Source organism: Triticum urartu, chromosome 4, assembly GCF_003073215.2.
Source record: "Triticum urartu cultivar G1812 chromosome 4, Tu2.1, whole genome shotgun sequence".
NCBI classification, from domain to species: domain Eukaryota; kingdom Viridiplantae; phylum Streptophyta; class Magnoliopsida; order Poales; family Poaceae; genus Triticum; species Triticum urartu.
In genome coordinates this window covers 313,783,650-313,808,810 of record NC_053025.1, presented here as the reverse complement: position 1 = coordinate 313,808,810, position 25,161 = coordinate 313,783,650, and positions in this window count along the sequence as shown.

The window sequence follows — 25,161 nt, the reverse complement described above, 5'->3', positions numbered from 1 at the left end:
GCCCACGCCCGCGGCCACGGCGCTCGGCCCGCCGCTCGTGACCCGTGGTCGCGCCACCATCGCCTCCTCCTCATGTGGCTCCCTCCGCTGTGCCGGAGCCCCAGTGGTGGCCGCTGGTCGCGCCCGGGGCACGGCACGCCCGCGCCTCCCCCCAGTCTGTCGCGGCCTTCGCCTGGACACCGCCCCTCGCTGCCGGTTCCCGGCGCCTGCATGCGCGCCAGCCACCCTGGTCGCGCCCGGTGGCCTCGCCCCCACACCGCCGCCCCGCAACGCCCGGTCGGGTGCGCGCCCCTGTTCAGGCTGTGCCCCGACGCCCGTGCCCGATAGGCCCCTCTGGGCCACAAACACATGGGGCCCGCCCCTGTGAGAAGTTAAAAAAAAGAAATAAATAAATATATGTTAAAATATTAATTAATTAATTAATTAACTTAGTTAATTATGTTTAACTAAACTAATTAAAATTAGTTAATCTAATCTTTTAGTTAACTAATTAATCATGATTAGTTAGTCTACCCAATGACAAAAGGGACCCACACGTCTGTTGACCCAGTCAACAGGTGGTTGACTGCTGACATCATGCTCACATCACGTTGACGTCATAATTACTTTTCCTAATTAAATTAATTTTGTTATTCCTCAAAATGTAATAAAACTTTAAAAATTAATATAAAATAAACCGTAACTCCGACGAAAATACTTTGTACATGAAAGTTGCTCAGAACGACGAGACGAATCCGGATACACAGCCCGTTTGTCTACCACACATCCCTATTATAGAAAACTCACAACCTTCCCCCTCTGGTTCATCTGTCCGAAAACGCGAAACACCGGGAATACTTTCCTGGTTGTTTCCCACCTTCACCGGTACCATCTCCTACCGCGTTAGGGCACACCTAGCACCGCGCATTGTCATGTATTCCATCGTCATGCTTATGGTTGCATTATATTTACTGTTTCTTCCCCCTCTTCTCTCCAGTAGACTACGAGACAGACGCTGCTGCTGTCCAGTTCGACTATGGAGTTGACGACCCCCTCCTTGCCAGAGCAACTAGGCAAGCAAACCCCCCTTGAGCATTCCGATATCGCCCATTTCTTCCCTCTCATGCTTGCATTAGAACTACTACTGCTTTCTGTATGATCCTACTCTGATGCATATCCTGTTGTTGCTACCTGCTTTCATACCTTACTTGCTTATTCTAAACTACTTAGTATAGGTTGGTTAGAGATCCATCAGTGACACCACCTTGTCCCAGTTGCCCCGCTTTATGTTCGATGACTCGATCAACGTGATCGACGTCCAGGCCCTGACATCGCAAATCACCCCCCTTAGTTGTACGACTCTATAGAGTTACCATCGAGTGCCGAGGGTGGAACCTCTTACATCACTCCTCATGAGATCTCTGTAGTGTAGCTATCCGGTCGTGGTCATCGAGGGTGATTCCTCCTTAACCACTTCCGTTACGGCTCTATCATGCAACCCCCCTCGAGGGTGGATGCTCTTACGTTCACCTTGATGACAACATCGAGTGGAATTCACCGGGGGTGATTCCTCGGGTTTTCCCCCTGGTGTTAGACACACAGTTACTATGGTTACTATGACTTTACACTGAGCCATGTTACTAAAGACGGGTCGACCCTGAGGGGTACCCGCGCGAGCTTAATAGCGAGTGATGTGGAGTCGGGTTGACCTGGAAGGTGCCCGCGAGATACTTATGAGGCGTGGCCGGGCATTCTTAGCCCTTGCTGCAAGTACTCGAGACGGGGCGATGGGGTCACATCGATCGTGAGTCTCTGCTCGTTACCGCGCCTTCCTAATCCACTACGATTTGGACATTTGATCCGAGGGGCTCTAGCCTGATAGCACTAACCATCACGTGGGCATAGTATGGGCATTCTGCGTCGTATACATCAGCCGAAGCTTAATAGACGTCAGCAACTGAGCGGCGCGCGCCGGGTTGGACTGGTAAGCACCTACCTTGTTGAAGGAGGTAGCTAGGTCTGCTCACCGGCCGCCCACGCAACGTGCAAGAGTTCCCGGGGAGATGGCCCATGACCGCTTGGGGCATAGGTTTAGTCCGGCGTGCTGGCCTCTCTATTAAGCCTAGGTCGGGTTGCGGCGTATTGTTTGGCGGAGGCCGGGCATGACCCAGGAAAGTGTGTCCGGCCGGAGTTAATCGAGCGTGGTGGGTAAGTTGGTGCACCCCTGCAGGGAAGAAAACATCTATCGATAGCCTGTCCTACGGTAACGGACACTTGGAGTTGTATCCCGATCGATACAACTAGAACTGGATACTTGTGATGAGAACTGGGTGGTGATGAGAATTGGATTGTGATGACACTTGGATAGTATGGCTATGGGATTGCTTTCTCGCATGGAGTCGAGAAAGGATCTCTGGCCGAGGTTGATAACACTTCTACTACTTTACTTCATGCTATTCTACTCCCTCCTATTGCTGCAAGATGGTGGTTTCTAGAAGATGCTAGTCTTTGATAGGCTAGGCTTTCCCCTTCTCTTCTGGCATTCTGCAGTTCAATCCACATATACTACCCATTTCATTGATACCAATGCATATGTAGTGTAGATCCTTGCTTGCGAGTACTTTGGATGAGTACTCACGGTTGCTTTGCTCCCCCTTTTCCCCCTTTCTTCTTCTTTCCGGTTGATGCAACCAGATGTCAGAGCCCAGGAGCCAGATGCCACCATTGATGCCTACTACTACGTGAAGACCTCCGACAACCAGGAGTAGTTAGGAGGCTCCCAGGCAGGAGGCCTTGCCTTTTCGATCGTAGATGCTTTTGTGCTAGCCTTCTTAAGGAAAACTTGTTTAACTTATGTCTGTACTCAGATATTGTTGCTTCCGCTGACTCTTGTGTATTCGAGCTTATGTATTCGAGCCCTCGAGGCCCCTGGCTTGTAACATAAAGCTTGTATTATTTTAATTTGTGACTAGAGTCGTGTTGTGATATCTTCCCGTGAGTCCTTGATCTTGATCGTACACATTTGCGTGTATGATTAGTGTACAATTGAATCGAGGGCATCACAAGCCGTATCACCTCGGTACTAGCCTCTTCTTTGAGTTATGACCTCTTGCCCCTCCGGGCCTCCGCTGAGGCCCGAAGGGAGACCGAGAAGGCACTCTCCCCATCCCCCTGCTGGGAAGAAACGAGCCACTTCAGACCCCTTCGACATCCTCTGGCATGGAGGATAGACCCGGTCGCGTGCTCGAGCTTGCGCGCTAGCGGGGTGCCGTCCACCACGAGCTCTTCCGGGAGGCAATGGCTGTGCTGAGAAGGCTTGGGGAGGAACTCGTGGATGTTGACGCTCGTCTTGAAACCGAGGGCCTCCGGCTGGTGGACGAATGGCATCAATTGAAGGTGGTCGTCAACCTCGGACACCTCTAGCATGAGCATGCTAGCGCAGACGTCGAGGCATCCCTCGCGACCTCGCGCGAGGCCTGCGCCCGAGCCTTGGACGAGGCAAGGGAGGCAGACCACCGCTGCGAGGTCGCCGAGGAGCACGGGCGGGAGCTCCAGGCCCTGAATGCCTCCCTGGAGCAGCAAGTGGAGGCGCGTAGAGCTACCTTGGCGTCGATGAGGGGGGCGCCGTCCGACAAGGGGGAAATCTGAAGGAGTGAGGAAGCGCTGATGCTGGAGGCCACAGAGCGTAGCCTCGAGCTCGAGCGGTTGGAGACGAGGGAGCGTCAGGTTGCTTAGGCGGAAGATGTCGCCAGTGCGCGTGAGGCCAGGATCCAGGAGGAAGTGGACCGCGAGGTGGCGGAGGCTCGCGCTGATCTTGCCAATAGGTACGACATGAAGCTGAAACTCATGGAAGTCAAAGCCGAGGGAAGGACCACTGCCCTAAGGTCAAGGTTGGCGAGGCGGAGCAGCCCGAGAAAGCCGCCGCAGCTGCCCTATCTCCGTGCAAGCCAAGTTGGCCTCCGCCCGTGCCAAGCTGCTCCTGCTGCAGCAGCGGGTTACTACTGCTGAGTCCCTTGCGCAGCAGAGTAGGGAGGAGGCGCTTCGGTGGCAGACGCTGCTGCGCGAGCATGCCCCCATGCTTCGGGACCTCAGGACGAGAGCCAACCAGGCGCTGGGCGCCATTTGCGACAAACACGCCCCTCATCCCCACGCAAAAGACTATGACAGCCACCTTCGCTTCTTTGCTGATGTCATGACGCGCCTGGAAAACTGGGCTGAGAGGGCTCGCGAGCTTGTCGAGGAGAAGAGCCGAGACCTCCTCGGGCGTACGTTTTCTCGCATTTTGAGCCATCTCCAGAACATCGATCCTGATTTTGACTTTGACTCCGCCATCGCCCCATTGCCCGAGGTCATCCGAGACAACCTAGCACACTGGGTGGATGACAATATGGATGCTCTGGTCAGGGCTTTCTCCTCCGAGGATGATGCGGTGGTGGTCGCGGCGGACGAGGGCGGCGCGGTTGATGATGGTGAAGATGGTGCCAGCGACAGCGACAGTGGTGCCAGCGACGCGCCTCATAGCGTCCAGGAGGACGCGGCGAGCGACATGTCCGACTGAGCCCGCACTCCTTTGTTTTGAACCTGCACGCAAAAAGTTTGTGCATGGCCCCTGAGGGCGTAAGAGAATTTTGGGGAGGGGGAGCCCCTCGTGTAATCAAACTACTGTTTTATTCCTTGAACCATACTTAAAGCATGTTTTTGTAAGCTCGCGAGCCCCTTGGGAGCGTGCGGCTATAACTTACCTTGGCCTAGGCAGGCTTTACACTGATTTGGCAGCTGTGGATGTGCATTTTCTCGAGGGGAGTTCTTCGTGGGCTTGCGAGGCTCGCGAGGCTTGGGGCTTCCTGAGGAGTCTACTAGTCCGCCCGAGAGGGACTCGCGAGGAGCAAGCGCCAGTCATGGAGGGGCGCGCACGCAGCGCGTGTATGCAACGCCCAACCCCCGCTCGCGAGGTGCTCAGAAGTGGGGAGGTGGCAGACGCAAACCTCAAAACAATGCACGAACCCAGAAAACTCATGAAACTAATATGAACGAGAAAAGACACCCCCCCGCGATTGCCAATGAAAATACGACTTCAATTCAAATCCAAATGATGCAAATTGAGCTACAGAAAAAGGGGTTGGAAACAAAAGGCCGCATCCGACACCTAGCTAGTCTTCTTGTCTTCTCACCAGCGTAGAGCCTAGTGCCTTTGCCGGCCATGAGCTTAGTCATTGGGGGACAGTGTCGACGGTCAGCGCGGAGCATGGTGCTTCCATTAGGACATGGGCGGGAGCCACCGAGGCCCGAGGGCAGCTCTCCGGAGACTCCGGGGCTTGTACAGCCCCACTCATTATTACGTGAGAGTGGCATGGGCGGAGACCTTCACGCGCGTGATCCTTGCTTCATATCGCTAGACAAGGGCCCCGCCTTGCACCACCCTCGACCACCGTTGGGGCGTCCGGAAACCAGGACAAGACCAAGGGGTAGATGGGATGCCAGCGACGCCCTCGGTGACCACGGGTCCTCTGCCGGGGGGAGGGCTTGCCGTCGCCTCCCCGGTAGAGGACCTACCTCCGGGTGACGCCTTGCCCCGCGTGACATGGGGGTGGGCCTTGCTCCGGACCCTTTACGCGCAGCCCCCAGTGTGCCGCCCCTGGCTGGGGTGGGGCTGCAGTGCTGGGGGTGCCGTCCGCCGACACGGCCTGGTCCACCTGTGATCCATGGTTAGCGTATGCCTGCTGCTGAGTTACCAGCGGTACCCTGCGGTGGTTGGTGTCGACGGGATCGGCGAGGCTCCTGGTGGCTCGTAGAAGGCCTCGACTTCCAATATCTCTTCTTCCCAGCCCGGCTCGTGGAAGCTCGGGTCGTCCTCTAGCGCGTCCTCTGGCGTGTCCTCTTGGCACACCATGCGGGGCACATAGGCTTCCTAGGCTGGCTCACCGGAACCTCCACCAAGGCACCCAGCGCCCCACGCCGCCAAGCCCGGCGTGCCTTCCCGGTGGCCGTGGGGTGGCGCTCGACTGGGACCGTGGGGAGCAACGCCCGCTCCCACGCCGCCTAAGGGAGGCTAGGGCGCGGCCGGGTGTCCGACACAGCTGGTCGTGCCAATGCTGGGGAGCCCTCCAGGTGCACCTAGGAGCACGCGGGCACAACGAGGCCCGTCGTGTGACCTGGCGAGCCCTCCAGGTGCACCTGGGAGCACGCGGGCGCAATGAGGCCCATCGTGTGACCTGGCCACAACTTGAGATGTGAGTAGGGAGCAGAAAGGCGGTGTACCCCGGGCCGCAACATCTAATAGCTCAGTGACGCATTCAGCAGCGCGTCATGGCCGCTCTCCATCAGCCAGCACCGCAGCAGGTCCCGCGCCACCACGAGCATGATACGTCTCCAACTTATCTATAATTTTTGATTGCTCCATGCTATATTATCTACTGTTTTGGACATTATTGGGCTTTATTATCCACTTTTATATTATTTTTGGGACTAACCTATTAATCGGAGGCCCAGCCCAGAATTGCTGTTTTTTTTCCTATTTTAGTGTTTCGAAGAAAAGGAATATCAAACGGAGTCCAAACGGAATGAAACCTTCGGGAACGTGATTTTCTCACCGAACATGATCCAGGAGACTTGGACCCTACGTCAAGAAACAAAGGAGGAAGCCACGAGGTAGGGTGGCGCGCCTACCCCCCAGGCGCGCCCTCCACCGTCGTGGGCCCCCTGTTGATCCACCGATGTACTCCTTCCTCCTATATATACCTACGTACCCCCAAACGCTCAGATACGGAGCGAAAAACCTAATTCCACCGTCGCAACTTTCTGTATCCACGAGATCCCATCTTGGGGCCTGTTCCGGAGCTCCGCCGGAAGGGGCATACATCACGGAGAAATTCTACATCAACACCATAGCCCCTCCGATGAAGTGTGAGTAGTTTACCCCAGACCTTCGGGTCCATATTTATTAGATAGATGGCTTCTTCTCTCTTTTTAGATCTCAATACAATGTTCTCCCCCTCTCTTGTGGAGATCTATTCGATGTAATCTTCTTTTTGCGGTGTGTTTGTTAAGACTGATGAATTGTGGGTTTATGATCAAGATTATCTATGAACAATATTTGAATCTTCTCTGAATTCTTTTATGTATGATTGGTTATCTTTGCAAGTCTCTTTGAATTATCAGTTTGGTTTGGCCTACTAGATTGATCTTTCTTGCAATGGGAGAAGTGCTTAGCTTTGGGTTCAATCTTGCGGTGTCCCTTCCCAGTGACAGTAGGGGTAGCAAGGCACGTATTTTATTGTTGCCATCGAGGATAACAAGATGGGGTTTTTATCATATTGCATGAATTATCCCTCTACATCATGTCATCTTGCTTAAGGCGTTACCCTATCTTCATGAACTTAATACTCTAGATGCATGCTGGATAGCGGTCAATGAGTGGAGTAATAGTAGTAGATGCAGGCCGGAGTTGGTCTACTTGTCTTGGACGTGATGCCTATATACATGATCATACCTAGATATTCTCATAACTATCCTCAATTCTGTCAATTGCTCAACAGTAATTCGTTCACCCACCGTAAAATACTTATGCTCTTGAGAGAAGCCACTAGTGAAACCTATGGCCCCCAGGTCTATCTTCATCATATTAATCTTCCAATACTTAGTTATTTCCTTTGCTTTTATTTTACTTTGAATCTTTATCATAAAAATACCAAAAATCTTATCTTATCATATCTATCAGATCTCACTCTCGTAAGTGACCATGAAGGGATTGACAACCCCTTATCGCCTTGGTTGCGAGGAGTTATTTGTTTTGTGCAGGTACGAGGGACTCGTGCGTAGCCTCCTATTGGATTGATACCTTGGTTCTAAAAAACTGAGGGAAAAACTTATGCTACTTTGCTGCATCACCCTTTCCTCTTCAAGGGAAAACCAACGCAGTGCTCAAGAGGTAGCAGAGCGCGGCTCCCATGTTCGCCTGTTCCCATCGGGTGTGTGGTGCCATCGCTGCTGCGTAGCTTGCGGATCTTGCGGCGGCCCGCGCGCGCCGCGACATGAGGGGGGCAGACATTGATTCGTGCTGCCTGCGTTCGCGGGCATTGGGTGGCGCACGAGCAGCCTAAAGCTCGGAGTTGAGGTCTTCTGGAACAGATGGAGGTGCTCGAGGTGGCCGGGCCGCCCAGCGGTCGACCTGGCCCCTCGGATCGTCAGACATCGGAGATGCGGGGCGGCGGCGGATCAGTCAATGGGGAAGAAAACCTCAGCGCACCCCTACCTGACGTGCCAAATGTCGGATTTCAGGGTCCGACAAAACCCTTAAGGTTCGAACATTGGGGTGCGCCCAAAGATCTTTCCTTCCCCCTAGCTCACGCTCTCGCAATGATCTAAACACCTAGCTCAACGAACTCGAAGAACAAGGGACACGAGAGTTTATGCTAGTTCGGGCCACCGATGTGGTGTAATACCCTACTCCAGTGTGGAGTGGTGCATTGCCTCGTAGGCTAAGGATGAACAAGTACAAGGGAAGAACAACCTCCTGAGGGGAGGTGTTCTTGAGCTTGGTGAGCTAGTGCGTATGAGGGTGGAATGGATCCGATCTCCTTCTTGTGGTGATGGCTAGTCCTATTTATAGAGGACCTGGTCCTCTTCCCAAATATTAGGCGGGAAGGGATCCCACAACGGCCAATTTGAAGGGGGACAACTAGTACAACCTATCCTGACAAAAGGTGGTCTTCGCCTGCCAAAGGCTCTGGTGGTGACGCTGTCGTGGGCTCCGCGATGACCTCCGTCCTGTCGTCCTGCCGGTCTTGGTCTTGTTACACCGATATGGAAACCTTTGCCTGATACCTCGGGACTACTCGCCTACGCCTGCTACTTTAGCACCAGAGAGGCAACTGGGGCACTGCCCCTGCTGGCGCTTGCCTGGCACCCGCCTGGCCTTGGTCGTCATGGCTTACGTCATGGGAACCTCACGACGTGCCCCTTGCCTCGATCTCTCTGCTCCTCGTGAGCCAGCCTATCGGGGCTTCCCCTGAGGAGGTCTTGTGCCGTCTGCATCACAAGGCTTGGCCTGTCGCGAGGGTATTGAGTGTTTGCTGGTGAAGATGGGCCGTACCAGGCCACTAGAAGAGCCATGCCGTGGGCCGCAGGCAGGCAAGTCTGGGGACCCCCGTTCCTAGAACACCGACAAGTTCCACTAATCCTAACCCTCCTCCCAAATCCATGGCGTCCCAAATCTCCATGATTGGTGGTGAGTACAAATTTAGAACCATCACCGGCGATGAGTTCAACGTCATCTACTCCCGTTCTTCTGCAATGGTGAAAGGATGCCTTGCTCGCTTCAAACGCATGTTCGAAAACTCAAATGATGAGTGGGTCGCTGGGCTAGATGTTGAGTACACCATAGTCCTCGGAAGCGAGAAGAATCTAAAGGAGGTGGAGAAGAAGAAGCCCACCGTGATCCAGGTTTGCGTGCATGATTTATGCTTAGTCTACCACATATGCCATGCCGACGTTGAGTGTGAGGAATTTAAGAAGTTCCTCAAGGGCAGCCGAGTTAAATTCATTATTGTAGACTTTAGGAACAACAAGGGAATCCTGGGTCAGATAGCCTCGTTGTAGGCAACCCCTTCGACCTCCAGAAGGAAGGGCTGGTGCCCTCCCGTGATCAGCCTTCAATGGTGACCCTGGTAGGAGCCATGGTTCATCCTTCATACAGTACACTGAAGAAACCTCCGTTCAAGTTTTATCATGCATGGGAGCAGAATGTACTAGATATAGACCACATCCACTATGCTGCAATGGATGGCTACCTTTGTTTCAATATCTACAAGGGTTGGATGAAGAGCAAGAGCCAAGTGTGAGGTTCAAGCAAAGAAGTATCACCCAAGAGGAAGAGCGACAAGGACGAAGTTGAGCACGTGGACGAGGAGTCCGAGTAAGGTGGCAGTGTCGTTGCTCATGGTGGTTCTAATGCAGTGTCTACCGGATTAGTTGCTTAGTATAATTTCAGGTGTGCTTAGTTTTATTTGAGGGGTGTGTTGTGCTCAGCCCCCAGCAAAACTATGTTATGTTCCTTCTCATTACTTTAACTCTTTAGTACGTACATACTAGTATTTCTTACAGTTCATCTTTTAGTTGGTATAGTACTACCACTCATTTCTTCACACTATAAACGTACAATATATATGGCCAACATCATATAGCTAGCAGTTTAGTTGTCAATGAATTTCAGGGTGCTTAGTTTTATTTGAGGGGTGTGTTGTGCTGGACACCATTGTTGTGACTCAAATCTCTTTGGCCATGTTATAATGACATAAATACCGATGGACCAACATGCCAGCTCTCCCTCTATCTCACTACAGTAATATAAAGTGTGGGGCCTACTTAATCCCAACAACGTTCTTAATTTCCTGTAAAAATTTTTGCTTGGTTACTCCTAACAAGCGGGGCCACACTTATCATTGTGAGAATCGGCTTATTTTTGTCATACGTATAACATGGTCAACGGGTTTGACTTGAAAATAACAATGTCTAATGGCATTTTGAGCAAATGTCTAACTTAACGATGGCATTTTTAGATATCTAATTGCATTTTTGAGCAGGCATCTCACGGATCGATGGCATTTTTGAGTAGTTGTAACTTCTAATGGCAAAACTGAGTAGCGATACACAACTAGTGGCATAAATAATAAGAACCCAAGACTTAAATAGGTATGCTAATTTCTTTAATATAATTTAGCACCCCATTTAAGCACGTACAAGCTTTTTTAATAGTACTATATGCATAATTTGGCGACGAGCGCTCTCTATGTATCATTTTCTTTAATTCCATCTTGTTAGTTTTGCTCCATGGCGCAATCCATCGATACTACTATTGTACGAAAGTATAAATTTTTTAAAAGGCTGGATAGCGGGGCAGTCTAGCTTGGTCGGTTTCAAGAGAGGCGAGGGCCTTTGGGATTTGACGGCTCATTACTGCTGGAAGGCGGGGCCTTGTGATTTGACTGCTCGTATAAATGTGCCGATGACCTGAGGAGGAGCAAACAACCATGCGGTATACTCAAGTTTTCCACTAGAGTAGTACGACGGAGGAGCACGAAACATGGCAGCCCAGTGCCATATGGTGACAAAAAATGATCTAATTTGCTAGTCATCTCATTGTTAGCATTGTTCTATTCATGCCTCGCAGAGAACGTGACACGTGCGGTGAAACACCCGAAGCAAAAGAAGAAACACAGGAGCAAAATAAGAAGGAAGATTATCACCCCAAAAAAAGAAGGAAGACGCACACACAAGTCTAGGGCACTGCTCTCTACTACATGAAGGGTTGCTGGCCGCGGAGTCATAACTGCTTCCTCATTGCCTCCACGACCTCCATCTCCTTGCGCGTCTCCTCCGCCATCTTCTCCATTCTGTCCATGACGCGGGATTTCTCAACGCAAGCCTTCATCATCTGTTCCACGGCCGCATTATGTACCTTGATAGCAGCCGAGTGCTCGATGCGGAGCTTCGCCAACTCCTCCTTCTGTTCCATGATGAGGGCCTGCAGCATCTTCATTGAGGAACTACTATTCTCATGCAACTTCTTCCAGCCGGCATTCTCCTCCAGCAGGTCGAGCTCATGGCAGAGCTTCGCCTTGTCCCCCTGAAGTTGCAGGATTTTTTCGGTTGCCTTCTTCTCCGAGGCAATGCTCTTCTTCAGCAGCATCACCAAGCTGGCGGTCAACTCCCCTTGCTCATTGAGCTCAGCGGGCGTGTCGTCGAGGCTCTCCTTCAGCAGCTCCACCAAGCCGTGGATGAACTCCTTCTACTTATTGAGGTGCTTACTGTGCTGATCGGGCATGTCGGCATGTTCGCCTCTTTAGCTAGGGCGCTCCTGGGAGCCATCGCCTGCCCGTGAGAGATCTTTCAAGGTCTCTGCGAGGCGGCGAGCCCTCTCTTTTTTTCCGTGGCCTTGGTGGCCGCTCCCTTGTTACGAGTAGTTCGGATAGTTCTCAACCTAGAGCTCTGCACACCGGCCATGGCAAGGACGAATGAACAAGAAAGACTTATGAGGAGGAAGAGGTAGAGTGATTTTTGGCTAGGTACTAGTTCCCATTTTTGTAACCTAGTACTAGCACTAGTACTAAACATGCATAGTGGGAACACGTTCAGGTTTGACACGTACTAGGTGTGAGCAGGTTCGCACTTAATTATACTACTCCCTCTGTCTAGGTGAATAAGTCATCTTAGGTTGTGCACCGTGACCAAGAAGGAGGGGAGAACGAGATAACTTATTGTTTATTTGCTAATTAATAGCATTGCATGCAATGAACTAACCACTTCGTGTCGTGTTTGGTATTCTTGAGTCACTGAAAACATGCATGCCCACATCTCTTATTGGTTGATATGTTAAGAAACAAGAAACAAGGTGGGAGCATTTGTATGCACTTTTGGAATGTGATGGGAATAAGCTAAAGATTAATTGATGGTTTTGGTTTCGAGGCCCGAAACGGCTCCTGATGAGTTTAGTGGAACATAAATTTCAAGTACCCCCTCCATCTCCAGTTTACAAGGCTTGCACGTGTATCTAGGTCGTCAATGTAACTTATATAAAATAAATTGTTTAACATAAAAAATACTCTGAATATTTGAAGTTTGTAATGATTTTTTGTAATGTATGCATGTTATTAAGTTGGTCAAATTAACGACCTAGGTACATGTGCAAGACATGTAAACTAAGATAGAGGGAGTACTACACTGCTCAAATGTGGTCGCACAAGTCACAGATGTAACTGGTCGTACATGTGAGATAAAGCCAATGCGTGTCCCTTTGGTGAGACGCGGGTCCGACCGACCGTCTATTGGTGCGACCGACCGTAAAGTATTATGCGATGGAGACTTCTGGTTGCGGCTTCGGTTGATTGTCAAGACCAAGCATTCTAAAACTAGTGATAAATCAATTACCATCTTTTTCCAAACGACCAAGTATTTTCACAGGAATACAATACATATAGAAGGAGTGATTGTCAAGGTTGCAAATCGACATGGCGTTGCCAGTTCACTGCAGCGGCAACCGACTAGGTCACTACATCACTGGCGGGGAAGGAGGGAATCTCACCTCGCCTATGATGCATGCCCAGTGGCGCCACCACAACTGGTCCTGGGATTTGGCTTCTCCTACCGCCCATTTGAGCAGTTGCACTGGCTGCTCATGCCATTGCGCAGTCATGCGTGTTCTTTCCTCCACAATCGACTCCGTGAATATGATCTCTGCCATTAGCCCTAGCTCGAAATCAATGTGACGCTACCAGATGCTGACATCCCTCAGCATCTCTCCCCTGAGATCGACTTGTGCCTCCGCCTTGTGCTGCGCCAGGTGCAACTCGTTGGAATTTCTCTCCAATCGATGCGACACTTCCTCGATCCGATTTGCCCTTGCTGCCCACCACCTAAAACCCAGCCCTAGCATGTCCTCCGGTGCCACAGATCTATGATTCCAGAGCAATGGATCCTCTCTATAACACATGTGGGTTTCGCTCAAAGGCGGCAGTGCTGCAGGCCGAAGCGAGAGGGTAGCCCGCGGGATCCGTGGCGGGATCTGATGGGCGAGGCAGGGAGGCGAGCCTAGGCGCTGGGAGAGCCCTACGAGGCTAAGATAAAGATAGTACTACTCCACTCCATCCATATTTAAATACAAAGGCCACCAACAGTAGGCCTGGCAAAAATTGATCATGCTGCCTGCATCCTGGTTTATTGGCCCCCTTTTTTATGCCACTTTTTATGACATGCATAAATATTATGTTACTTAAAAATATGGTCAAAAATTCGCACAAAATACGAAGGAGACCAATGGAAGTAGCAACCCATGATTTAACTACTTGCATGCATGCAGTGGAGTAGTAATGTCTTTCTTCCTCCCTCACGTCCACTCAATTTGCATGCGCTGTATTAATTGACCATCAGTGAAGTGAAGGAATTAACACGCTCAAATATCACATGGGGTGGATCTTCATACAAAAATGCGTCCCCCCGTGTGCCTACGAGGGAATGAGTGCATACGTGGCATGCGTGCACATCTTTGCTTCGTGCATGTACCGCCAGTGTGCCTCAGAGAGGATGAGTACATTCTTTAGGAACCAGCAGCACGTCACTATGATCAATCCACACAAGGAGGTCCCGACAACGCCTCCACATGTGCCACGTGGCTTCATGAACTGTAAGAGAGACATTGTGTAGCATGCCATTGGAATTCTAATTTATGTGTTTTGCACATACTCAAAGTACTAGTAAGGTACATGTGCATTGCACGCATCAGATTTGGCAACCAAATTATGAATAAATACCACATTATAGCATGTAAGCTTTGAGTCATATATTCCTGATGTAGGCATTTGTTTAATTATTATAGTTCAACTCATTCAAAATCAATTAGTTTTTATAAAAAGCTAGGGACTCTTTGATTCATAGGATTTCCAAAATGCGGGAATAGGAAAAACATGGTATTAGAGTGGAATACCGTCTTGAATCCTGTAGGATTGTACAAGTGTTTTATTGTGCATAGAAAAAATGTAGGATTCTTTCAAACAAGTTTGAATGGATGGGATGTTTCCTATGAAATCTAGTGCAAATGAATCCTATGGTTTACAATCCTTCTAATCAAACAACCAAGATAGGAAAAATTCCTAAGGATTAGAATCCTCCAAAATTCCTATGAGAATCCTTTGAATCAAAGAAGCCCTTAATCTATTTTATGATTCAGGGAATTGTGTGTTGTAAAGCATAAAGTAAAAAACAAATAATGGAAATTCAACTAGAAAAAAAGTTTGGGCAGTTATGATACGGAAGATTCCAGAACAAAGGAGAAGCACTTGTGTTATGAGGTTTATCCATTATGATTAAGTTCAACCATGGAGTCTGCTAGATTGTACATGTGGCAAAATCCGGTGGGGGGATAGAAGATGGTGCGAGGGTCCAAGTGGAGGGACACTATGAAGGAGTGCACATGTGCGAGATCGATATTTAAAGAGAGGGGGCGAGAACGTGCGCTGTTGCGCGCAGTGGCGGAGTCATGAAAAATAAATGAGCTAGGGGGCCAAGCATTGCTAATCCTTTACGAGGAGGGCCAATTCATCAACTTAAACCATTTAGAGGAACATCGATCGTTGCGCATGCACGTGAGAGATAAAGAATGCCTGCTATGATGGAGAGGGGGAGGTGTGTGTGTGTCTACATGCATGGGAGACCAACCTGAAGAAAAAGATTGCATGTGTGCGATGGATAATGTCGATTGGTAGTGTGTGTGCATGCATGCACGGGAGAAAGTTAGTAGTACAATTATAAAGAGAAGACGACTGTGTGGCTATAAAAGACTAGGTGAGGTCATAATCAATGTAAAGTTGAATTCAAATATTTGAATAAGACATCATGATGTTGGAAACCCATGCATGCATGAATATAACTGAGATATGTGTGGTGTGGTTTGGAAACAAGCATGTTGTACTGTATACACATTGAACAAGGTCAGACTGATTTGAATTTGAGATACCGATGGCAGACATCGTTTGGCCACATTGCATCCATGCATGGACACGCTATTCTAACTGGAGATGATGGTTGGCTTCCGCATCACATATCTATATCTATAACCCTATATTTTATATTTTATATTTTTTATATAGTGTGCGGATAAATTTAACTTTGAAAGATGGTCGTTGGATGAAGCCAATCCAATGGTGCGGAGATGGAAAATTTGAGCACTACTGGCCATTGGATATCATCTAGATTCCACAAGATTTTCCCACATGTACAATCTAGAAGACTCCATGGTTGAACTTAAGGATAATGCACGAACCTCAAAACACAAGCACTTCTTCTTTGTTCTAGAATCTTCCTTATCAGAATTGCCCAAATGTTTTTCTACATGTTGCCATTATTTGTTTTTACTTTATGCTTTACAACACACAATTCCATGAATCTTAAAATAGATTAGCTTTCTGATAAAAACTAGACGGTTTTGAATGAAATGAACTATAAGAATTAAATGAACATCTACATCATGCATATATGACTCAAAGCTTACATGCTATAATGTGGTATTTATTCATAATTTGGTTGCCAAATCTCATGCATGCAATGCACGTGTACCTTACCAGTCTAAATGGTGTTTGTGTGTGTGTTGTGCATGTTAAACACATTGTACGTAGTATCATACAAGGTTTAGATTCCGAACATCTAGCTAGAGCATAATTGTACTATGATTTGAATTCAACATAAAATGGATACATATATTTGAATTTGTGATCGTATGTGCATGTAGTTCGTCTTTATATAGGAATTTACTTCTCCTATATTCATGTCATGTGTTGTGAAGATAATATTTAGATGGTTGTATAACTAATCCGAGTACAATCCCATTCAAATAGGGAAAATGTACTCAAATTTAATTAGTCCATATGCTAGACAACACGCATTGTTTTTTTATTGTTGAGGGAGGTGCAAATTGTTTTGGTACTGTACACATTATGTTTGTTGTCCCGATTCTTTTAGTTCTTGTTGTTGTATTTGAATGCATTTATAGTAATATAGTAAAACGGGACATGGCTCTCTCTAGTGATGAGGTGCGAATTGTTTTTTTGGGTACACATTAAGCTTGTTCTCCCGAAATTTCAAGCCGCGCCTTGTTATGCTAAAATTTCAAGCTAGCATCTCTGTCTATCGTGCTGCGGAACTCCCGCCTCTTCAACTCGGGCCTTGTTACCCCGAAATATTTAAGTTATATCTTTGTCTCGTTGTGCTCCGAAAACTCCCTCCATCTCAACCCGTGCCTTGCTATCCCAAAATTACAACGCGCGCGAAAACTCCCACCTCCTGCGAAATCCCGACACGCGAAGTGCCCGTAATACCCCTGAACCGAAAGAACCGCCTAGCTCAAATAGGTGGGGGTACTTTCATAACTTACCCCACATTTCGGACAAGCGCGTCGCTAAGCCATGGTTTCGCCCTCCCATCGCCTCCTTTTCGCCATTTGAAATCTCAGGCCGCCATAACCTCTCCGTTCCAGCCGCAAAACCCCACCCTCCTCCGTCCGCCACCTCACCGCTGCCCAGCCGGAGCCTCTTCCCCGACAACGTCGTCCACAACAACACCTCGACGTCCCTCATCCACCGTATCGGATGAGGATCCGTCGTTGATCTCGTTGTCCCGCCGGTTCAGCCACCCTGTCCTCCACCTCCAACGAGCTGCCCCGATGTTCCCCTCGTCTTTCGCGCCACCTCCATTCCCACCCCACCGTCTTCACCTGCACCACCGGAAGAGCATCATCATCACCATTTCCTCGGAAGAAGCTGAGGCCTAATCGGCACCACCAAAGAGGTTGTACACTAATTGCCACATTGCCTTCTTCATTCGATCTCACGGTGTTGCCAGCGCTTGGTCCTGAGCCGACATGGTGCGGCTCCATCCACGGCGGCGTCGCCGGCCACTTCCTCCACGGTGTTGCTCCCTCGGCGGCGATGTTGCTACTTTAGCTCTCGCTCGCGCTGCTGCTCCACTCTTGCTATTGCTCTTGCTCGCACTGCTGCTCTCGCTCTTTCTCTTGCTTGTGATGCTGCTCCGATTTGGATACACTTCAGTCGAATGAATTGACTTTTGAGTCAGTCGATTTTCAGGGGGTGGGGGGCTCGCCAGAGTTAAAGAGGAACCAGCCGCAGCAGGGAGGGGGGCTCGCCGGAGAGGTACACCACTATATATCTTAGGGTTCAGGGTTGGGGCGGTCGCCGGCGGCGTCGGGATCGCTGGAGAAAAAGCTCGGCACGGGGGGGGGGCTAGAGGGATGGCCGGGGCCGCGGTGGACCAGAGGTGGGGAGTGGTTTCAGGGCGGGCGGGGCGGCGCACCGCCGGCCGCGGGCGGGGGGGGGGGGGGCCCCCCCCCGCCCGGGGGGGGGGGGGGGGGGGGGGGGGGGGGGCACCCCGCCAGCCGCGGGTGGCGGGGGGCGGCGGTTTGGCCGGTGATGGCTGGTGGCTCAGGGGGTGGAGGTTGAAGATGACCTGCTACACGACCAGCTGCCCCGGCTCTCACACGCGTTGCTGCTACTGCTTTTCTGCTACTAGTGCGTTCAGTTTCGACAGCAAAATTCAGTTTCGACAGTTAAGTTCAGTTTTGACAGTTAAATTCAGTTTTGACAGTTAAGTTCAGAGATGAGCAGCTGATGTATTTTATATCTAGCAGTTTGTGGTTATGTATTTTACGTCATCTATTGGAGATGCTATTAGAATTCCACTCAGGTTAACGTTGTCTCTCTTGTCCTGCTTCAGCATCAGCGTCGTACAACTCACCGGAGCTGCTCCAACGACAAAACCCTCCATCACAGTGGAGCAGTACCCCGGGCTGCATATCCAGACGCCTAAGATCTTCTTCCCCTCCTCCGACAGCCAAGCCAGCTAGAGCATCCTCACCGACCAACCCAATCACGCTGAGATCAACATGGCTTCGCCAAAGAGGTTGTACACTTGTTGCATCTCTTTTTTACTCTACATGTTATATATGTTGTCCACTGATCACACATAGTAACATGAAAATGATTATTTTATACTACTCTATGACAAGCAGTGAGGTACCAGGCAACTTAGCTATCCGTGATGGACTCTCTTGAACGCCATCATTATTTATGTCTGCGCATTTGAGCTGTGCATTTGTCAATGGGCCTGGGAGTTCAGCTAGTAGGCAGTGGCCTGGGTCCAAAGTAGTAGAAGTAGCACAAAATCATTTTTTGAGTGTAGGATTTTCCTTGCTCAAGCCTTCCTACTAGAATCGCCAGTGCTTGAAAGGAAAAGTGAAGGAAAAACATAGAAATTGGAAAGTTTCCTATGGTACTACTATTCATGCATTTGGTTCAAAGGAATGTATCAAAGGAACACTGTAGGATTTGTTCCTTTAGTGTCTCCTTGAAAGATAAACCGTAGGAATTTTAATTTCCACTTGTCCTCCTTTTCAAATTCCTATTCATGAAGCACAAGACTAAGAGATAGTAGCATAATAGCATTATAACCGTACATTTTCGTGTGGTTTGACTTAATATCACCATGCTTCTTTACCTCCTGTGATCTTCCAATTCTTGTGAACCAAACGCCTAGATTGGCATAAATCCTGTGTTTTAAAATTCTCTGTTTTGCACGTGCGTTCCTATCCTATTCTTGTCTATCTCCTATCCCTGCATTGTTAGAATCCTCAAATTCAAACAAGCCCTTACACAATTAATTCTGTTACAGATATGTGTCAAAGAAAATCTTGTGTGGTTTGTCCTGCTCCTGCTGCGTTGTGTTCCACCCCAGCTCAGCTGCTCCAACGACAGAAGGGTTCACCACAGTAGGGATCCGCTCTCTAGACTATCTTTCGCCACCTCATATCTTCTTCCCTGCCGCCGGCAGCCACAACAACTGCATTACCATCATCAACTGAGCAGATGACCTTGAGGACTACACGGGTCCGTAAGAGAAGTCGCACTCTTCCGTGTCTGCTTACGTTATGCATCACTTAATATGATGACATGCTACTATATCGTCGTGTTCACCTATTAGACTCTGAGTCAGGTCCAAACTAATGCTGAAACTTGAGTTTTCAAATGGTTGTGGGGTACATATTGGGGCAGCAATCAGTACTATATGTGTACTATCTGGTTAATCTTGGGTCTCTACTATGAGTTTCATGTTGGGTACAACACATTAAAGGAGCCATTATCTGTATTTTTTTAACTAAAGCTATTATCTGCCTGCTATCATTGGTTTCGGGTCTATCCATAGTTTGCTACCAGCACTCTAGATTTGTGCATGCACTCCTGACATAATCTCACTATGTTTTATTCCTATGCATGTCAGTTATTGTACACAATGAAACTGAACATATAGAGCAAAAGAGACGAGCCTTGCGTGGCAATAAAATTTCATGCAGATGTCGCTCCATGGTGGGCACAAAGGCAGCCCCCATCCACCCATTTCGGATTGTAATCAAGAGGAAGATAACTGTTCTAGGGGGATTCAAAAGGAGAAGACCACTCTTATTTACCCCCTGGGTCTTCGCTCTAACTTGGCATGCTGATGTTGGTAATATCATGCATATGGTGCCTTGCATTGCTTACTTTATACATCAAATATGTCATCTGCTTAGTTTAGACATGCTTTGTGTGAATGCCATCTATTTAGTTTCTTTAGCATATATGTGAATCATGCAATGCCATCTTGTTTAGCCAGGCATCATATATGTGAATTTTGCAATGCCACCCTGGTTAGCCAGTCATCTTATATGTGAATTATATCATGCCATCATTTTTTATTACATGTTAAATTTGTCAACAATTTTAGTACATTCAATTACTCTTCCTGTGCATCAGCCATTCGGCACGGTCATGGAAAAAATCTGGAGTGGAAACAAGGTCTTCAGAGCAGACAATGCTGTCTGACGAAGTGCATGTCTTGCTGGTTATGGATAGCTCCTCAGAGGAGGATTTAGAGACAAATGACCAGTCCTATTCCCCCCCCCCCCGAGGTGGATGCTCCAACTTGGTTGGGTTATGTTCCACATATCGTGCATATGGTATCTTGCATTGCTATGTCATTTGCTTAGTTTAGACATGCTTTGTGTGAATGCCACCTGTTTAGTGTCTAATTACCATATATGTGAATTATGCAATGCCATCTTGTTGCAAGACATCATATATGTCAATTATGCAATGTTATCTTGTTGCAAGGCATTATATATGTGAATTATGCAATGCCATGCAGTTTAGCCAAGCGTCATATCTGTGAATTATATCATGCCGTCCTTTTTTGTATTTCTCGTTGCATTTGCCGACAATGTTTGTATATCCAACTGTCCTTCCTATGCATCAGCCATTTGAATTGGTGATGGAGAAATCTAAAGTGAAAACAAGGTCTTCGGAGCAGACAATGCTACCTGCTGAAGCAGATATCTTGCTGGTTATAGATAGCTCTTCAGATGACCAGTCATATTATCCCCCTGAGGTGTATGCTCAAACTTGGCAGGGTTACATTACTCATATCATGCATATGTTATATTGCAATGCTTAGTTTTTAAATCATATACACAATATTGAATGCCATCTCCTTAGTTGACACATCATATATGCGATTGTCCTCTGCTCACTTTCTTAGTATGTAAATCATATATTTGAATTATATCATGCCATGATGTTTACATAGACAACATGTATCTGAATTATGGCATGCCAACCCATTTTCTAAAGACATAATATAGTTATATCATCTCATCCTGTTTACATAGTCATCATATTTTGAATTATGTCATTCTATCTGTGAATTATATCATGCCATCATGTTTCCATCGATGGCATGTTTGTGATTTATGGCAGCCAACCACTTTAATAGACACATCGTATAGTTATATCATGTCATCCTGTTTACATAGTCATCATATTTTGAAGTATGTCATTCTATCATGTTTAGTTAGCCGCCATACATGTGAAATTTTGTCATGCCATCCTGTTTAATAAGCCATCATATATGTGAAACTATGTCCTGCTATTCTGTTTGGGTAGACAACATAAATGTGAATTATTTCATGCCCCATTTTCTTCCCTACCATCATTGCACCTGTCTATCTTACAATGTCTGTACATTCAATTACTTTTCTTGTTTATCACCCATTTCAATTGGAGGGGGTGATGGCAGTATCTGTGGGAGTAAAAAAACGGTCTTCAGAAACGATCTTGCTACTTGTCGATGCCGATAGAACCACGGTTGTACTTGCCCAAGAACCAACCCCACCACACATAACCCAGACTCACGCAGATTGTATCCCTACCCAGTTGGACAGAGAACCAGCTACACCCCTTCTAACCCCAACCCCAGCAGATAGTAACCATGTTCCAGTTGACACCGCACCGTCTCCACCATAGAGCACCCAAACACAATCAGTTAGTAAGGCAACTGCAGTGCCCAAAGCACGAGGACCACCACTCCGAACCCCAAGTCAAGGCTTAAAGCAGAAGAATAATTGTTCTCAAGTCAGGTTCCGTAGCTATGGTTCATACTACTTTGCTCTTGCATCACTGTATTTACTCATACCAACTAATTTCAAATTTGAAGGATGCAATTGAAACTCCAATGGTGCAACAGGTATGTTTTAAACCTATTTCTTTAACGTGTTTGCTGTTGTAACTTGCTCTATGTTCATTTCAGTTTCAATTGAATAAACAGTTATGTTCTCATGCCATGCACATTACAAGTGTTGTTATTGTTGTGTAGTTTCCCACACTTATACTCTGTCTATGCTGCTTTGTATTAAATAGATATGATTTGAACGGTCTCTATCTTGATTTGGCAACATAAACTAGAATGATATAGAGCATACAGTGACCATACTACATAGATATATGTTTGTTTTGTGTTGTTATCCTGTCCACCTTAGTACTGAACTGGTTTACCAAAATGAGTTTCATATACAACATGGTAAACCTGTGATGTGTTTGTTTGTTTCTCTTTTAGAACACAGATAAAATATTGGAGAAGAGTACCCCGTTATGCAATGGTAAAGGAAGTAATGCAGATAAGGTTCAAGATAGTGAGACATCCCTGTTGGTCTCCAAGAAAGTTGGGAAAAACTATATTGAAGACACTGAGACAACCCCAAAGTCCTGTCTTGATGTAGTGTTCGAGTTACTGGCTACTACTGCTGGCACCAGCTCTTCGAACTAGCTGCCTGAATCAGTTCGGCTTCTTGAGTCTCAACTTCAAGTTGAAAGACATCGATCAGATGTTATGCGACAGGAAGCCAAAGGACTGAGGAAGTCCCTACAGAATTCAGATGCATACTTTCTGGTGCAACAGCATGTGCTGGAGGATTTAAGCGCCAAACAAGAGAAAGTTAATAAGCTTGCTAAGCATCTTTCCAGCATTATGGGTACCCAGGATATTGTTTCTTGAGCTCTTCTAAAGTGGTTTCAGTTCTGGACTTGTTTTGCTGCGGCGTTTATTTGCACTGGTCGCCAACTTCAACAACCAGTGTATATGATATGCGGCTTTGTTCCCTATATTTGCACTGGTGGCGAACTTTGATGCCCAGTGGATGTAATATGTGTAATAGCCGTGATAGCCTAGCGTAAGTTGCTTGCTTATTTATTTCCTTGTTGTCTTGTTTATTTGTTTGCTTGTAGTCAGTGCAGTTCTTTTTCCACGGTTTGCTAGTGGCCGCAATAACCTATTATTTAAAACTAGGCCACAATAACCATGGGCTACATATTAACTGTATTTACCATGGGCCTCCTATGGGCCGTAGAAACAATGGGCCTTCTAAGGGCCATAGAAGCAATGGGCCTTCTACGGGCCGTATAATCGATCAGCCAAACATGGGCCAATAACAGACCGCATTATGGGTCGTAAACGGGCTACATTTGAAATCGTCCGTTCATGGGCCGACCATAACGGGCCATCGTTAATCTTCCATATTTGATGACGTTATGAAAATTGCCCAAAGAATTAACGGGCCACAAACGGGCCAATTGTAACCACGGGATGAATTTGGCCCACAAGCAGAAAAGGCCAGTAACAGGCCGTAAGTAACCGAATGCTAGAAATAAGCCCAAGAATAAATGGGACCTGAGAAAGACGAAAGATAACACGGGGTGGAAATGGCCTAATGGAATAATGGGCCGTTAATGGGTATAAAGCAGTACACTGTTCATTGCAGGCTAGATTCACCACGAGCCGTAAATGAGCCAAGAGTTACAAATGGCCTCATATGGGACGAAAGATTGCATGGGCCGTACATGGGCTAAAAGTTACAACAGGCCGTAATCATATTGGACGGCCCAGATGAAGCTACTGGGCTTAATTCCGATAGGCCGTAATGGGTCGTGAGTTAGCGGGCTGTAAATGGGCTATATACGAACAAGCCGTTAACAGGCTTTCCATGGGTCGACCCGTTACCTTTTGACCAAGTCAAACGGGCCGACCTTTTCACCGGAATGGGCCTCTGTTGAGTCGTGCCACGTGTCGACGTATCATAGGCCCCTACTGTCCAATGAATGGATGACATCTGTCCCAACGGTGAGCCAACACGTGTTTTCCTCCGGCCAATGACAATTTTACATGTGGAAAATCCTCATTGGTCCGGGCTGTTAACGTGTTATCGGATCCAAAACCGGACCCGATAGCATAACGACGACCCATTACGGTGGATGCCACGTGTCGGTCACCCTTGACTAAAGCACTTCTATGACGCGCGATTTATCGTCATGGAAGTGGACACTTCCATGGTGATAATTTTGGTAATGTCATGGAACACTTCTACGACAGCACAGGTATGCCTATCTTGATTTTGTCATAAAATCGTCATGGATGTACATGCATGACAGAAAACGTGACCTACAGTGACAAACATGTATTATCACGGAAGTATCTTTTTTTTGTAGCGAAAGTAATGAGAATCTGGGATTCAGTGAATCCTACGACCGATGAGCTTATTAGCATAGATATGATATTGATGGATGAGTAGTTTTGTTTTCTAATATATTAAATTAGAAATTTTGTGTCATATGAAGGAAATTACTAACCATATTTGATTCTTTTAACAGGGTGAAACAATCCATGCTACTATCTGGAAGAATCTTATTGACACTCTTAGATCAAAGATCAATGAAAAATCTATTTATCCATTCAGCAATTTTAAGGTCATGGAATCCACAAAATATAGGCCAGTGAGCAATGAAATTAAAATATATATTTTTGCATATAATACAAAGGTAAAGGAAATAAAAGGATCTTCGAAAGTTCTCCCAGATTATTGCTTCGAGTTTGCTACCATGGAGACACTAGATGAAAGGGCCGAAAAAGATACATAATGCTCGGGTATGCTTATAGTTGTAATTACGACCTCCAAATAATTGATATTTATAATTTTTATGTCACAAATCTCCAAATATGCAGATGTCATTGGACTACTAACTCAAATGAAGCTAGTGGAGACAAGAATAACAAAATGGAACCCACAACCTTCATATATCCGTGAGATTGAAATTCTAATGCCAGAGTAAGTGCATATGCATATGCATATGCATGTCTCAAATTTAACTAAACCTCCCACATGTGGTTAGCACTAACTTCTCGGATTAAAATCTTTAGTGGTGATAAAATCAGAATCACGCTGTGGGGAAAGTTTGCTTATTTTCTGACCGAGGATGTAATCGGTAG